The sequence below is a fragment of the Callorhinchus milii genome, unplaced genomic scaffold (assembly GCF_018977255.1).
Source record: "Callorhinchus milii isolate IMCB2004 unplaced genomic scaffold, IMCB_Cmil_1.0 Scaffold1, whole genome shotgun sequence".
NCBI classification, from domain to species: domain Eukaryota; kingdom Metazoa; phylum Chordata; class Chondrichthyes; order Chimaeriformes; family Callorhinchidae; genus Callorhinchus; species Callorhinchus milii.
In genome coordinates this window covers 24,202,516-24,219,255 of record NW_024704742.1, presented here as the reverse complement: position 1 = coordinate 24,219,255, position 16,740 = coordinate 24,202,516, and the positions used below count along the sequence as shown (strand labels likewise).

Genomic DNA, 16,740 nt, shown 5'->3' with positions numbered 1-16,740 from the left:
CCCAATCAAATGTTTCTGAAAGTCAAAAGACACAAATATGCCTTCTCTCTACTTTACAGTTCAAATACAAAACTAATTTAGGCACAGCCCACTATTCATAATTTCTGTTGTCATGAAAGAAACAATTCAATGATCATTTTACAAAAGCAAGATTGTAATCCTAATATTTGCATAGATTTGTATAGATTTACCTCCTTAACTCCTTTTAAATACATTAGACACCAGTACTTTCTATTAACCCAAGATGACAAGCTTATATTTTTGAAAATTATTTATACATGTGGAACTATTTTCAATCTTCTCACATCATCCAGAGCTCAATGAACTGCAAACAAATATCTTCCATGTCACCCCTACTTCTACCCTAGTGGAGTCCTGTAGCTCAGTGGTTAGAGCACTCGCTTTGCAAGTGAGAGACCTGAGTTCAATTCCAGGCAGAGGGCGAAACCTTGGGCAAGTTTCCTTACTCCACACAGAGCCTAATAATAATCCCTCCAAAACAAAAAACAATAATAAAATTGGTCATTTTCAATCTACGACTGTTTGTGGGACATTGCTGTGCGCAATTGGCTGCCGCATTCGCCCACAAATATACAGTCAATTCACTTTACAGTGTGTTCTGTGAAGCGCTTTGGAACGTCCTCCCGACGTGAAAAGCGCTATATCAAATGCAAGGATTATTATTATTATTATTACCCTCATTTGATTCAGTATTTAGCATTTAATATATTCTATTGGGTTAGATACCTTATCAATATTCATTTCTACCTTTTGCTATCATTTTCCCCTAATGTGCTGAAAAATTTGCTTTCTGGAAACCAGTCTTTTGTGTTTTGCAATGCTGCAGTGTGAAAAATATATCCACATCATGGGTCAATGGCTATTTTCAACATATCTAGCATCAATGTTATGAAATATGAATTATGCAATATAATTCTTGGATTTGACATAGCATCTATAACATCAAAATTATGTAAATCACATGGCAGATAACTGCTGTTGAGCATAGTGACTGTAGATTAGTAGCCAAAATATCAAGCAATCTGCATACAACAAACGGCAAAGGCAGGAACAGTGTCATAAACAGGTAGACAGGATTGGAGTATAACATTTCACCTGAAAGACAGCACCTCTCACCATGCAGCGCTCTTCTAATACTGCATTAGAATGTGGGTCTCGTCTCTGAAGCTCAAAGGCTTAATTTGGAGCTTTGAACCCAGAGGCGCGAGTGTTATTAACTGAGCCAAGACAATTGAAGACATTAGTCAGCAGCCCTTACAGGCTGTTTCAATCCCTTTTTTCCAAGCCAGCTACTCTCNTTTTTTTCTCCAATTTAAGAAAGGTCAAGAGTTTTTCTGTTTTCCACAAATAACATTATAAGCCCTTTTTTTGGTTGCACCATGTTCCAGTAATCAATGAAATGGGTTTCCAAATCTTTAGATGTGAACCGGTTGACTGCATTGAACAGTAGAGTTGTTAGGAAGATTCAAAGGTTATGGACTGCTTTTTTAAAAAAATGTTTACTGAAGAATTCTTACCACAATAATCAAATTGCTGTGCAGGCTGGTGCTTTCAGCACAGTGCCTCAGGTAATCCACTGGCTCTCTGCTTCTCAGCATTCACAGACATTTGAGAGGGCTCTAAGTGTCTCATTTTTATAATTTATTTTCAATGTCAGTGGCACGCTTAAGAAATATAATCTTTATATCCCATTGTTGTTCAACTGGAACAGGTTTTGTTTCCATTCACAGGATATGTCGCCTTGGAAGTTCCAGGATGTGCTGCTGTCCGCCCATCAATAGTTTGTTCCATTCTGTGCTCTTGGTCTATTTTTTTCTATCCAAACATTTGGTGAACAAGATCATTGTCTGCACACAAACTGAGTCTCCAACTATTGTCTTTTTTTTAAAAAACTCCAACCTTGTTGACCATAAACTGTAAGGAAACAGGTTCGACTCCTATCTGCTACAGCATTAGCACCTTCAGTGGTACTCACTTATTCCAGTATTGGTTTATCCTGTACTCCTGAATAGTCAACCGTGCAGAATACTAGAGATAACACAAAATATATAGTCAATTCACTTTACAGTATATTCTGTGAAGCGCTTTGAGATGTCTCAATGGCATGATAAGACACTATATCAAATGCAAGAATTATTATAAAGTCTTGGAGCGCAGACTCTGTTACATAACACAGAATTAAAATATGAAAATGGGATGCTTGCTGATTATGGTATTATTGCAACACATGTTAACAGTCTTGTCAGTCGGAATTGTCAATTATTAATGCAACAGAAGATATTCTCAAAACATCTCTCATTTTTATTACAATGAAAAATGTAAGTAAATGAAGACGACTGGATATAGACTGCCGATGAACTGCAATAAGTGAACATAAAACTATTTGGAAAATAATATAGAAACATACTGTATAAACACGAGTTTTCATAACAATCTAACAATGTTAAAATCAGAGGAGATAACACAAATTTGTTTTTTTAAGGCTTGGACTATCAATAAAATTGTATCGAGTTATTTCCTTGCAATATCCACTGTGGTCTCCAGTTTTTTCCTCAGGGTTTCTTCAAACTTTCCTGAACTAAACTGTAACCAGATTTCACTTCACTCAATTAAAATTTTGATTTAAAACCTAGAAAATGCACAAACATTCCAACACAGAAAACTTCTAAATGTGGAATTATATACATTTAAAAATCATCTCAGCTCCACAAACTGTAACCGTAAACAGATCACAAAGATCTCTCCTAATGACGCATTGCTAATAATCAGGCATCACTTGGAATGCCTTTAGTCTTCAAATCTTCTTATGCTTCTGTCTGGCTAAGCTCATAGCACTCCCTTCTCTGAGTCAGAAGGTTGTGGGTTCAATCACTACATCAGGACTTCAAGCTCATAGTCTGGACACTCCATTGCAATACTGGAGGAACACTGTCCTTTGGATGAGACTTTGAACTGAGGTCCAATCTGCCTGCTCAGGTGGACATGAAAGATCCCATAGCACTGTTCAAAGAGAAAGGAGTTTTTCCTTGATGTCGTGGTTAACGGTCCCTCAAATAAAATTGATGATTCACTTAATGACTACACACTTTCCTGAATTAAATTGTAGCCAGATTTCACTTCACTCTATTCAAATTTTGATTTAACTCTTAGAAAGGAACTAAATAAATGCACAATCATTCCAACACAGAAAAGTTCTATATGTCGAATTATATATATTTTTAAAAAAACATAGCAGCTCCACAAACTGTACAAGTGGACAGATCACATGGACCTGTTGTGGGAAAATTGTTGTCACATTTGCCTACCAAATACAGTCACAGCACTTCACTATAGAACTCCATTCAGGAGTTCTTACAATGCTCTTTTCCTACTTCACGATCCACCTCAAGACCTTCCTCTTTTGACAGCAGATTTGAACATCTCCCCCACCCCCAGGCTCCCACCAACAGCTTGTGTACCTGACATGAAAGGCGCTATATCAATGTAAACTTGTTATTTACAATAAATTCTGTATAGTGCCTTGCGATGCCCTCCTGATAGGAAAGGCTCTGTATCAAATGCAAGGATTATTATTGTTCTCTACACACCCCACATATCAGGCGTTTTAAAATATGCTTAGCTCAACCGTTGGTTAGAAATTACAGTCCGCAGTGTTCTCACTTCAGGTCCAAAACTCAAAATCTAATTTAGAGTGGAGTTATGAGCTAAAAACTTCTACTTCTCTCTGATATCTGCAAGCTTTCTACATAAATAAGAATCTAAGTTTTTGAATGCCTGCAAGAAGTTGTCAATAACTGGTAATCCCACTCAGAAGGGCACAATGCTGACATGTGTGGAAAACAGAAAAATTGAAACTGTTGGAAATGGGATTTATTGGCAGAGCTGTGGGTGCTCTGGCAGAATGAAACAGGGCATTCTTGCTAAAGGGATTGAAGTAACACAAATTACTTCTGTTCTCTGACCCATAAAGACTGTGGTATCTTTTTAAATCATAGTAATTACAAATCTCATTCACTTAGTTTGGAAGAGTGCACTGCTGGCCTTTTAACCCTCTCTCACTCATGTTGTAATTTTCCACCAGATTGCAATTAGTAGCCCCAAGACACACACGACTGTTGAGATCAGAGTAAACAAACCAATAAGGTTGATTCACTAACCAGCTTTTATACTTCAGTGCATTTTACGAAAATTCAGTTGTATACCTGTATCCTGCACTCCTTCAATTCCAGTCTTCAGCTCATTCCTTACTCCCTCCTTCTCACCACCGAGTACCACACTTTCAATTATTATGAACTCATAAGACCCTTTTAATCTCTCCCCGCATACAAAAACAATATTTGGACATTAATTAATCAGCACCTTAAATACTCCTGCCTCTCCTCCCCATCATCTCAGCAAATCATTGAGATATTCATGTTTTGTTCCATTATATTCCCCTATATAAATGAGGCTGAAGCACACTGTTTGGTGATGTGCTGAATTCAGCAATCTCTATTTTATTTATTTTAATACAAAGAACGCCTGTAAAATAAGACCGTGTTTTCATTAAAGTTATTGTGGTTGACTTAAGCTACTATGAGTAAGTTAAAAGAGCCATTCTGACACGGATTCAATAAATGTTGCATTTTACAAGTTTATAAACATGACACAGACTAACATGCACGCGGTACATTCTATCCTACAGATTACTTCCCACTTATTTTCCAATATCAAAGCTGTTCAATCAACAGATAAGCCTTCAGATATTTAAAGGAAGACCTTTTGGCAGATACTGGACTCCCACACATAAGTCGTGGCTGACATTTGGACTCAACTTGCACAACCCTAAATGGCTGGAAAACATGTTTTATTGGAGGAACACTGTCCAACTTAATTGACAAATCTAGTGTTTAAATATACCGTTGCTGCTGTCTCCAAATTCTATCCTCCACATCAATGTGTCAGTAAAGCTAAACAGTAAAAAATAAATGCACAGATTAAAACAATAATAATCATTGCATCTCATACAGCACTATCAAACATGTCAAAGCACTTGACAGGATTGACCCTAGCCCATCTCTCTAACATTAAACGCCTTACAGCTAATCCATTTGACACATAGGAGAAAAAGTACTTAGGAATTGGTACAGTAAAATTAGATTTATACATCAGTTAAGGCATTCATTTTTAATCGAGACAAAGCTTGAAATCAAACCACCAGTAACTTAAACTGTTGCACTACATTTTTCATGGAAAGTTATTGAATAACCACTAAAAAAAAATCTGGCATAAAAGCCCAGCCAGCAAAGTTTTTTTAAAATCCAGTCTGTCTGCAAAGCCATTTTAGACAAGTTTGATTTATTCTGTGATCTGTTGCAATAAAGTACCATTGCTATATTTTTATAGGTTTAATAAAATACAATGAGTTAGAAGGTAAAGGCACTGGCCCACAACCCATACTAAACGTACTCATCGCTCCTTTGATTTCAATCACTGAGTCCTACAGCTCAGTGGTTAGAGCACTCGCCTTGCAAGCAAGACACCTGGGCTCAATTCCAGAAAGGGCGAAACCTTGGGCAAGTTTCCTTACTCCACACGCCTAATAATAATCCGTCCAAAAGAAAAAACAATAATAAATTGGTCATTTTCAATCCATGACTGTTTGTGGGATATTGCTGTGTGCAATTGGCTGCTGCCGTTTCGCCCACAAATATACGGGCAATTCACTTTACAGCATATTCTGTGAAGCGCTTTGAGACGTCTGGAAGATGTGAAAAGCGCTATATCAAATGCAAGGATTATTATTATTATTATAAATTCTATGGCCCAGGAGCTTGAAATAGTGAAGAACCACTATTTGGACAACATCTTATAGGCCACATGTTTAACTTGTATTGGAACTTGTATCCGGCTTCCGCGCTGCCCACAGCACAGAACCAGCCCTGGTCAAAGTCACTAATGATATTCTGAACATCTGTGATCAGGGCTCCCTCTGCCTCCTTGTCCTCCTCGACCTCTCTGCCGCCTTCGACACTGTCGACCACTCCATCCTCATACACCGCCTCTTCGCTTTACTCAATCTTCACGGACCTGCTCTTGCCTGGTTCGATTCCTATCTCTCTCACCGTCTCCACTTTGTTGCCTCTAACGGTTTCTCCTCCAGCCCCCACACTGTCACATCTGGTGTCTCCCAGGGCTCTGTCCTTGGCCCTCTCCTCTTTAATATCTACATGCTCCCCCTTGGTGACATCATCCGCAGACATGGGGTCAACTCCCACATGTATGCAGATGACACCCAACTCTATCTTTCTGCCTCAACTGCTGTCCTGACAGACTGCCTGTCGGACATCAAGTCCTGGATGAGGACAAATTTCCTACAGTTGAATGTGAACAAGACTGAGGCCCTCCTGATTGGCTCGCGCCAGCGTCTCTGCACCTCAGGCTCTGGCAGCATCAACCTCCATGGTTGCACACTACAACTCACCAAGCCAGCCAGGAACCTAGGCATTTTGTTCGACCCTCAACTGTCTTTTCTCCCCCACATTCAAGCCATGACTCGCTCTGCCTTCCCTCACCTCCGTAACATCGCCTGACTTCGCCACTACCTCACCCCTCAGGCCACTGAAACTCTTGTTCATGCCTTCGTCACCTCCAGGCTCGACTCTGCAAATCGCAACTGCTTGTCGTCCATCCCAACTCCCCCCTCCACAGGCTGCAGATAATCCAGAACTCTGCAGCCCGTGTCCTCTCCCGCATCAAACTCCGTGACCCCATCTCCCCCATTCTCCCCCGACTCCATTGGCTCCCTATCCTTCAGAGGATCCAGTTCAAGATCCTGGTCCTCACATACAAAGCCCTCCATAGCCTCGCACCACTCTACCTCTGCGACCTCCTACCAACCTGCCCATTCCCTCCGCTCCGCCCGACCCACCCGCCCCACCATTGGCGGGAGAGCCTTCAGCCACTCTGCCCCCAACCACTGGAATTCCATCACCCAGTCACTCCGCCTCGCCCCCTCCTTAGCCTCCTTCAAGTCCCGCCTCAAAACCCTCCTCTTCGACCATGCCATTGGCAACCCCCCTTCCCTCACTTCCCTTCCCCCACCAACCCCAACTCTGGTGTGAAATGCTGTACTCTGTCCAGATCCTTGGGACATCCTCCTGACGTGAAAGTCACTATACAAATGTAACCTTGTTGTTGTTGTTGAACTCACGGTCATTGAAGGGAGACAAAAATGACTGGACTTCCCTTTACCCTTTCTCAGCACAATCCCAAAGGACAGTGTCCAAGCAAAAGTTGGTGGCAATCATACCCGCCAGATACATATGAATTAGCAGTTGGGATAGACATCCCTAGTATCTTACAGTCAATACTTTCAAGGTCCCCTCTCGGGCCCTGAAGAGACATAATACTGTACTTGGGAGCACCCACCATCATGTTCTACTGAGTGGTCACTTGGATATTTGTGCAAGATGGTGAGTGCAGCACATGTATTCCCCAGATGAGTCTGCCAATATAATTATAGCATAATATTATGTGCATAAACACCATAATTCTGTCAAAAATGTGGCAACACACACCAAGTATGTTGTCCTCAATACTAAATATATCATTGATGAGTACAGCGATACAACTAGCAAAAATACATCAGTGCATTTTAGTACTCAGTTATTGGAGTAGCCAAAAGCAAATTAAACTTAAAACTAAACTCCAAAAACAAACTACCCGCTGTTCAAAAAAAAACACTTTAGTTAGATCACAACCCAGCAAATTTAGCTTGAGGGGCTTACATGAAGAAATTTAAAATGTAATTCAGGCACCTAGTCAAATATCCAAACATACCAATACTAGTTACATAATACCAACCAGACTTTAAAATACATTGGTCAATTTAAGTTTTCTTTTTGAATGCTTCTTCAATCTACAATTCCAAAAATATTCATTGATATAATCAACAGGCATTTATTTTTATTTGCAAAATATTATATTGAGTTGATTATTGCGATTATCAAAGCTGGATGAACAGAAACTAAAACAAGATAATCCTGGAGTTTCCTAAAACAAATAAGGAAAGTAAAAAGACAAAAGTAATGTGCAATGTGTATAAAAATTTCACAACACCTTCATTGGGGAGTTTGCTTGGAAGAATGCCAATTAATGGTTGAAAACTGTATAGATAGCTACTATAATTGGAAGACATCGTTATAAGGCTCAACAGTTAACAAACCCAATGACAGTGCTGAAGTTAGATCCCCAAATTACTTTTTAGATCAACAACAACAAAATTACATTTACATAGCGCCTTTCATGTCAGGAGGACTGAGATCACTGCTCAATAAGCATTTTCACTCCATTCCCTCAGCCACAAAACCTCTTCCACCTCTGTCACCAGCAACAAGTTTAACAGTTACAGACCTCAAAATGTTCTGACCAAAGTTGGTTTGTTCAGAAGAACAAAACCTAGAATTGTCCTTTATGTTTCACAGCTCAAGTAGGCGTTGTATACGAAAAAGTCACAAGCTATCATTACACTTCACTGAATTTCAAGAAAATAAAGCTTGCACTGCATAAAACAAAAAAATAATAAATTGGTCATTTTCAATCCACGACTGTTGTGCGCAATTGGCTGCCATGTTTCGCCCACAAATATACAGTCAATTCACTTTACAACATATTCTGTGAAGCGCTTTGAGATGTCTAGAAGACGTGAAAAGCGCTACATCAAATGCAAGGATTATTATTATTTGTGCAGGAACTTGACATACACTACATTTAAATCCTAGTGCCAACTTAGTGTTGCATACAACATTGCTGCCAGGTTTGTAGTCAATTGGCTTCGAGGATTAATTTTGAACTTTGCCAGCGGGTAAGTATTTGGACATCCATGATACTAAATATTATTTCTATGCACAGGCTGGTACCAACATCCAGGTTTCAGCACACAAATTAATAATTCCTAGCACAATTATGGACTCCAACTCAACTTACTGTAAACTCAGTTATGCTCAATGGATCCGATTTGTATATCACGAGGTCTCCAAGTTCTGTACACAGTTTGGAGATTGAGGAAGTCCTTTCAAATATCTCATTGCAAACAAAGGAAGTGACCTCTAACATATGATCAGATTTGTGGAATTCAGTTAAACAATTTGAGCAGAATTAGTAGGTTGTTCTCAACAAAAGAAGTCCAATTAATGTTAAAACACAGCATATTTACTTTTAAGCAGGGCTCAATATTAAGGCCAACTTTAAAATTAAAGTGCATTGTCACTTCGCAGTTGGTTTAAACATGTTCCCCTTGCACCTCTCTTGCGCGCACAGTGGAATCTATGTGTGCCATCTTCAGATCGATTGCAATCTCACCCTCAGATTGGTTCTTAAAATAGTGGTTTAGGTCAAAAAAATTGCATTGGATGTAACAGCAAGGCCAACACACACACACACACACAAAAGCAAGGGAGCGCAAGTGTGGACCACACAGCACAAATAAACACGGCAATATCCTGCTTCATCCGTCAGAATAAGTGCACGGGTCACCTGCAAGGATCTGAACGCAGGATGGCAAAGCAGACCTGCCAACCATTTCTTGCGATTGATGCCATTTTTTTAAAAAAATGAAAATTTCAACTCCAAAAATCACTCAATTTTAAAAATAATCTCGAGATCTACAATCTGGGCTGTTTGCTCCTTTGGGTATTGGAGGGTGGGGGGGGGGGGGGTGGAGGGTGTGGAGGGGGGAGGGTGGGGGTGTGGAGGGTGGGAGGGGGTGTGGAGGGGAGGGAGGGGGGGGGAGGGTGGGAGGGTGGGGGTGTGGAGGGAGGGAGGGAGGGTGTGGAGGGAGGGAGGGTGGGGTGTGGAGGGTGGGAGGGTGGGGGTGTGGAGGGAGGGGTGGGGGTGTGGAGGGAGGGAGGGTGGGGGTGTGGAGGGAGGGAGGGGGGTGTGGAGGGAGGGAGGGTGGGGGTGTGGAGGGAGGGAGGGTGGGGGTGTGGAGGGAGGGAGGGTGGGGGTGTGGAGGGAGGGGGGGGGTGTGGAGGGAGGGAGGGAGGGTGTGGGGGAGGGAGGGTGGGGTGTGGGGGAGGGAGGGAGGGGGTGTGGAGGGAGGGAGGGTGGGAGGGTGGGGGTGTGGAGGGAGGGGGGTGTGGAGGGAGGAGGGTGGGGGTGTGGAGGGAGGGGGGTGGGGGGGGAGGGAGGAGGGGGGTGTGGGGGAGGGAGGGTGGGGTGTGGAGGGAGGGAGGGTGGGAGGGAGGGGGGGGGGTGGAGGGAGGGGGGGGGTGTGGAGGGGAGGGTGGGGGTGTGGAGGGAGGGAGGGTGGGGGTGTGGAGGGAGGGAGGGAGGGTGGAGGGAGGGAGGGGGGTGGGAGGGGGGGGGGGTGGAGGAGGGGGGAGGGAGGCAGGTGGGGGTGGGGGCGCCCTGAGCAACAACAGCATTTTAAGTACAGTAGAGCCGGATTTTGCAGAGGAATGTACCAATAGGGTCTGAGAAAGGGCGTCAGACAGACACTGTGTGGGCGATGCCACCACTCGGACCTCACTTAACGCATAAATAAATTGGGGAAAACATCTGTCGGGGAGAGGGAGGGGAGAGGGGGGGAGAGGGCGAGGAGAGGGAGAGGGAGGGAGAGGGAGGGGGAGGGGGGAGGGGGAGGGGGAGAGGCACCAAACATACATAAAACAGCTGTAATCGCGGGCCGGGGGGGGAGGGGGGTGAGGGGCGTGTTCGAGGGCGGCAGCGGCGCCTCTGACTGACGTCTGTCTGCCCGGGAGCCGCCGCCCGCAGATCCTGGTGGACGCCGGACACGTCGACAGGCCTCGGGAGGGAGGGAGCGCCGGGCCCCGGCACAGAGAGAGGGGGGGAGGGAGGAGCGCGGCTCCGGCGGGGGTGGAGGAGTCCGGTGTGGGCCTGGGCTCGCTCGGCTGTCCCCGGGGAGGGGGGGGGGGGGTCCGGCCTCCTCCCGGGCTCGGGCCCCGCAGCCGCTCCCGCCTCGGCCTCTTTGGCACCGGGATTCGTGAGCATTCCTGTGGCGCAGCGAGTGTTGGATGGTCGGGGTCCACCCCAGGAACCCGACCCGACCCTTCCTCCGCCCCTCCCCCCCGCGCCGCCGCCGCGCTCTCCCTCGCGGTACCTGCCGCTCGGTGCCTGACCGCCGCACGCGCGGCGCCGTTGATTTCCTGCCGTTGAAGCTGCCAACCGCGGCCTCATTGATCCGCTCCCGGAAGTGAGTGCCGCGCGGACAACAACATCCGGTCTCCGCCCGGACAGCCAATCCGGCCCCGCCCCCTCCCTGCTTCGCCCCGCCCCCTCCCACTGGCTGCCCCGCCCTCCGACTGGCTGCCCCGCCCCCTCCCACTGGCTGCCCGCCCCCTCCCACTGGCTGCCCCGCCCCCTCCCACTGGCTGCCCCGCCCCCTCCCACTGGCTGCCTCATCAATTACCCCTTCTATACCACTTGAGTGCTCCTCAACACATTCCCCTCAGTGAAGGCTGCTATATAAGTGCAAGTTATTGTTATAATCAATTCGTTATTTGAAGCCCAACCCTGGTCAGGTTGAGGAATTTTCCTCCCGGGCAAAGTTAGATTATAATGCCCCAACATCTGATCGAATGCATCTCAGTGACCAGCAAAATATTCATTGATATTGTGCACTCTTGAGATTTTTCATTCACGTCACACATCATCAAAGAGTTAAAAATGTAACTGGCAATGTTCTAGTTTGTCTATAGTGTCATCCAACATTGCCTCACCTGGGTTTAGCATTGCTGCAAATAACAACTTCACCAAATCCATAACTGAGATCTGGAATACTGTTTATTACTCCGATTCCTTTCTGGCAGGATTTTCCCGGTATACAATTGCTCCGGGTGCAACAAATCTTGTATACCTCCCAAATTCCTACTCGCAGAAATGATTCTTATTCTCATCACCTGCAGATTTATTATTGAAGAATGCAGATTTATTTCACGTTGAGATGGGTGACTTGGATGAAGAAAACCTTTCTTCATTTAGTCCAATTTATCCAGGATAGTAGCTGACTGCCAATTACAGCATCATGCTGTTTCTTAAATCCAGAGTCCTTGCCTCAAGCATTCTTCCTGGTATATTTTTCAAACCATTTCGGGATAGATTGTTGGAATGGAATTAGAACTTTCTCCCTAGAGGGTCCCATTCCTGCTTACCTAAATACAGAAAGCTTTAGATGCAGTTTGGCAAGAGCCAAGGCTTGAGGATCCCAGCATTTGTGTTGGGGTACAGCGAAACCCGCATAGCTTGCCATCAATAGCACTGGAAAGCTTTCCCCCTGCTTGTCCAGCTGGGACTGCCCTACCTGTTAGGACTTTGGCTTGCAGTGTTAACTGGAGCTGTGACGGAGATTTCCCTTCCCCCATTGCCTGGTCTGCCCCTCCAACTCCTGCCAAGGAGCCAGGCTGGCTGTGCTGCTGCCAGCAGTGTCCTGGAATATTACAGACTCATCTGCCTCAGGAACCGGATGACTGAGGCCACCGCACAGGGCTTGCTGGATTACGACATTCCGTTGTCAAACATGTCATCTTGGAGACAGTTCAGCTTCACAAAGACTCCACTTACCTTCCCCCCAAAGAGGATGGTCACAAGTTCATTATTTGACATCCGACAAGCGCGGATTGGAGCCCTCACTAGGCTAGTGGGTACAAGGAACTCCCTGTGAGCTTCTTGGTGGGCAACACAGGTCAGCATGAAATATGATGGTCCCACCAATTGGAGGTGCAGCGTTTAAGCAGCAGCTGCTAACCTCTCTGCAGACCATTCAAGGTGGATTCCAAGTGTTGGATGGACGAACGTGTGTTCACAAACCCGGACTCCCGCAGCCCCAAGCCTCAGAGTTTCCTCATCAGCTACCTGGTGGGCATCTACCTTCAGCAGAGTGAGAGGACAGATTGTCGGACGCCAGGTGGCTGGCAATTGACAGGAATCTCCTGGGGTGCATTTGTACACATTGGACGTGCGAGGCGCAAGCATTGTTGTGATTGTAAATACAATCAGGACACTTGGCAGCGATTTACCAACGAAGAGTTTTGAGGCGTTTGGGTGTCATCGAGGACCTGCATGCTTAGTGTTACATGTGGGGGTCCCCCCCGCCCTCCCTGCTGCTTCACTACCGCCATTTTGCTGAGTGCGGAAAGACTCTTAACGCTCACAATACAGAGTGGGGGCACGTGCGGCCGGGATGACGTGGCGGCGGAGAGACCCATCACCGCACCCCGTAAAGCGCGTCATTGACCGAATCACGGTGTGTGGGGGGGGAAGGCCTTGAGAACCAATCAGATAGGGAGCCCGTGTTAACCAATCAGAGATGGCGTTTGTCTGAGCCAATCGGGATGGGGCTTGTCTCAGCCAATCAGGAGTGGGGCTGTCTCAACCAATCAGAGGGGGGGTGTCGGTCTGAGCCAACCAGAATGGGCTCTCTCTGGTTCCTTGTGATTGGTGCTCTTTCTGGAGACTAGGACAGCTGCTGCCATTGGCTGGTCTGGGAATAAATCCCCTGCAGCCCAGTCACACTGAGTGAGTCAGAGGGACAGTGCAAACATTTCAATATAAATGCAAAAAACATAATAGATACTGAATGAACAAGTTATACCAGGGTTTGCCACTTAGCTCCGCTGCTGGACTCTCGGGAGAAACTCTAATTAATGCTGCACTCACAGTGCGTGTTGGTGAATACATGTGATTTTGATGGTGATTTACCACCAAATGTCCAATAATAAAGAAGACAGCGTGAATTTTGCTGATGCCTCATCCTGAAATGACCCGAAGGTGATCTCAGAAGCAATAGAATTTCTATACTTTGCCAAACAGCTGTTTGATGCACGTGGAAACGGAAACCATCACCATGCTAAACGTTCGGTTACGCCAACGCTTTCGCCAACTCCCAAGACATCTCTCTGTACACGCTTCAGATCATCAACAACTCTGTAGTCCGTGTTCTCTCCAGCTCCGCAAACACAATGTCAGATTCACCAGGATATCAAATTCAAGATTCTTGTCCTGCCATTCAGATGCTTCCATGGCCTCGCCCCACCCTACCTCTGTGACCTCTGCAACTCTACTGCACCAGCTGTTGCCTTCTCTCAGCAAACAAATCTGGCATATGATATTCATATACGGCTCTTTGTTATTTGTTTATTGTTAATAATTTATGGAGTATTTTATCAACCTGTAATACGGTGAAATAAAAGTCAACATTGTAAAATAAAACTAAGTTCAATCATACGTTACTGCAACAGTTCAGTTCAACTCATGTAATTCAGAAGCCAGCTGGCGATCGCCACCATTATATCCAACATTAACAAAGACATCTTACAGAAAATGGAATAAAATTAGCCCTATTAACTAGCTCTATTGTAAAGAGCATAACAGCCTGGAACACATTTCAAGGACAAAATTATATTAGGTTGACGTTGACATCATCATGCCAAAGGGCTTCTTGATCTGTGACTCCTTTTGAATTACTCAGTGCCTCACTTTCTTTGAACGTGTTGCTACCAATGTTGTTCGTTCTGAATTTATAAATGCTAAATAATTGTATTTGCATCTTGTAGATATCACAGTGATGTCAAGATTTTCACACCACCTCAAACTGTTATTGGATTTTTTTCACCATTTCTGCAATGCAAATGATAATAGGTGTCAGGCTGGCTCAGTTGACAGCACTCCCATCTCCAAGTCAGAAGTTGTTGGGTTAAGTCCCCGACAAAAAATTGGTCATTCATTTCATGACTATTTGTGGACATTGTTGTCTGCAAATTGGTGACTGGGTTCAACCACAAATACACAGTCACTGAACTTTACGGATAACCCTGTGAAGAGCTTAGCAATGCTTTGACATCCTATATAAAATGCAAGTATTGTCATAGTGGACATTTGGGAGATCAAAAATCAGGCAACGTTATTCCTGGCTTTTTAGCTACTATTATTTGGGAAGTGAAAATCACAAGATAATAATAAAATAATCCTCGCATTTGATATAGCACTTTTCACGTCAGGAGGACGTCCCAAAGCGCTTCACAGAACACACTGTAAAGTGAATTGACTGTATATTTGTGGGCGAACGCGGCAGCCAATTGCGCACAGCAATGTCCCGCAAACAGTCGTAGATTGAAAATGACCAATTTATTATTGTTTTTGGTTTTGGAGGGATTATTATTAGGCTCTGTGTGGGGTAAGGAAACTTGCCCAAGGTTTCGCCCTCTGCCTGGAATTGAACTCAGGTCTCTCACTTGCAAAGCGAGTGCTCTAACCACTGAGCTACAGGACTCCACTGACAGACAGTCACAGACTGACAGCCTGGGGGTGGGGTCCTGTGATGTGATGAGGATCCTGTCTCCGGCCTGTGGGGGTGGGGGGGGACATCGCTGGCCTTTCTGTTCTCAGCTTCACACCGTCCGTCAACCCCTCCACTACCCACAGCGACCCCCACACACAGCCTCGCCCTGACCCCCAGCCTCCCCCACCTCACACCCTGGACTCCCCACCCACCCACTGCCAACTCCCTCACCCCACACCACACCGACAACGGGAGAGGAGGGAGGGAGGGAGAGTGGGGACGGATGAATGCTAATTGGGGGGATGGGAGAGTTCTGCATGTTGACGTCATTATGATATTCATGTGATGAGGTGGAACTTAAAAGTTCAGATCCCTGTAAGTTTTCACTACTTAATCCTTGGGGGCAATTGAAGATCTGACTGAGTGGGAATATCCGAAATCTGTCACTGAGAAACCAAACTATTTTATACGAGGAGTTGTATCCTGTGGCAGTTGTATCTTCAAGCAGCAAACTTCCAGTGTAAAGTTAGTATTAGAATTTCTGTATATCAACAAGATATTTCTGAAATTGGACAATCTACAGCAAATAAATCTACTTTTTTAAGACGTCCACTACAATCCTCTCAAAAAAGTAGATGTTAACAATACGATACTATTTATACTTATAATAATAATAATCCTTGCATTTGATGTAGCGCTTTTCACATCTTCTAGACGTCTCAAAGCGCTTCACAGAATATACTGTAAAGTGAATTGACCGTATATTTGTGGGCAAAACATTTATATAGCACCTTTCATGTTGGGAGGGCATCTCGATTAATAATGGGGGGACATGAAGTTCAATGAGCGAAAAGAGCAGCTGGGTTGATTAAGAGCCTTCATTGTAATTTTTAACCAACCACATCTTTTAAAAATGTTGCTTTCTGTGTTTTGCAATCTGTGATCTGTGTACCTCTGCTGCCAACCTGTGGTTATTGGCACAAACTTCAGCTATAGAGACAAAAGCCAAAATGGTCATCCTTCATATGGTACAGAGGAAGGGAACCTCATTACATCGATAGATGCATGGACAAGATGAGTGAGAAAGACAGAGAGATTCACAGAAGTAGAAAAAAAAGCAAACTGGGAAATATGTGGACGCTAGGGAACAAAGAGCGAACAGTGCAATCTTATTTATTTTGTTTTGCTTAGCCAAACAGGTAGATATGGATTGGAAGGAAGTTGGAGTTACAGCACTCTTATTCTTTCCATCTCTCCATTTCCAACACAATAAGAAATATTATACTTCCTATCCAATTTAGGCAGGAAAGGAAGTACATCAGATATTGTCAGATTAATGTCATGGACCCATGACAACAACAACAAAATTACATTTGTTCAGCTCCTTTCACGTCGGGAGGGCATCCCAAGGTACCGGACAGTCAGAGTTTCGGACCTGAGTT

At 44.6% G+C, this 16,740-nt stretch overlaps 1 protein-coding gene across 8 annotated transcripts in view; it reads right to left on the bottom strand.

The window, feature by feature from the left end:
• arfip1 (ADP-ribosylation factor interacting protein 1 (arfaptin 1)) overlaps positions 1 to 11,265 on the bottom strand; it is an 81,573-nt gene extending 70,308 nt beyond the window's left edge. For 2 of the 8 annotated variants that reach the window (XM_007904001.2, XM_007904004.2), the window contains exon 1: positions 11,123 to 11,265. The gene's annotated coding sequence lies outside the window, so the exon portion shown is untranslated. The other 6 variants (XM_007903997.2, XM_007904005.2, XM_007904002.2 and 3 more) reach the window with 4 other exon arrangements.
• Positions 11,266 to 16,740: the final 5,475 nt, after the last annotated feature.